The 870-nt window shown below is 42.1% G+C and overlaps 1 non-coding gene across 1 annotated transcript; it reads right to left on the bottom strand.

The window, feature by feature from the left end:
- Positions 1-797: 797 nt before the first annotated feature.
- Positions 798-870, bottom strand: TRNAE-CUC. The gene has a single exon. It is a non-coding gene; the product is annotated as a tRNA-Glu (tRNA).

The raw sequence follows: 870 nt of genomic DNA, 5'->3' as shown, positions 1-870 counted from the left end.
TGCCTCGCAATCACAAACCTCGTCGTTGATGGCTCGTTGTCGCTGGACGTACAAAGGAAAAAGGCTCAAGACAGGTGGAGGACATTAATGGGAATGAATTTGGCGACGAACGGAGCATCTTAATGGCTAGGAACAACGTCAATCCGGTTTGTTTCTGGTAGAACAACCATGAGTTCTATTTATGGTTGGAAGTGTTTTCTTTTGTATGATCATCATATCACAATAATGAGTAGTGACTGTCAGTTTGTTACTTCAGTCTAACGACATTTCCTGTCAAACCTTTGGCATGTCCTGTTGAAATCCAAGGTTATCTTTCCTAAGCTGTTTTTTTAGGGAAGCTGTGTTTATTTATTTTTGTCAACTATAAGTTGTGTTTGACCCGTGCGTTTGTCTTTGCATCTGAGCTGGTAGGCCATTTTTGCTGAAGGGATGTGCAACTGACGCCAGGCTAGCATGGTTGTCAGATTTACCCCCACAGTTTTTCCATGTATAATAGGACGCTGCAATTCATTTACCTGTACCATGCCAAAACAAATGTTCAGGTTTCAACACGGTATCGTTACAAGCTTCAGCCCATTGTTTTTCTTCAAAAGTTTCAGGGTTAGTGTTGGGTTAGTCAGAGAAGCATGTACAATCAACAGGCCAGCTTTGTTTCACATAACTGAATTTTCACTGGACCTTCTGATCTACTGAGTGCTTGCAGGTTTAGTGAGAATGAACTGATCACCCAAAAAGGAAGTAAGAACACAATACATAGGACATCATCAAAAGTTAAATGATTAGAATAAAAAAAGGATTTCCGTCGCCGGGACTTGAACCCGGGTCTCTCGGGTGAGAGCCGAGTATCCTAACCACCTAGACTACGACGGA

Source organism: Triticum dicoccoides, chromosome 5B, assembly GCF_002162155.2.
Source record: "Triticum dicoccoides isolate Atlit2015 ecotype Zavitan chromosome 5B, WEW_v2.0, whole genome shotgun sequence".
Classification (NCBI taxonomy): domain Eukaryota; kingdom Viridiplantae; phylum Streptophyta; class Magnoliopsida; order Poales; family Poaceae; genus Triticum; species Triticum dicoccoides.
The sequence above is the reverse complement of the archived record's forward strand: the minus strand, read 5'-3'. Positions and strand labels throughout refer to the sequence as shown.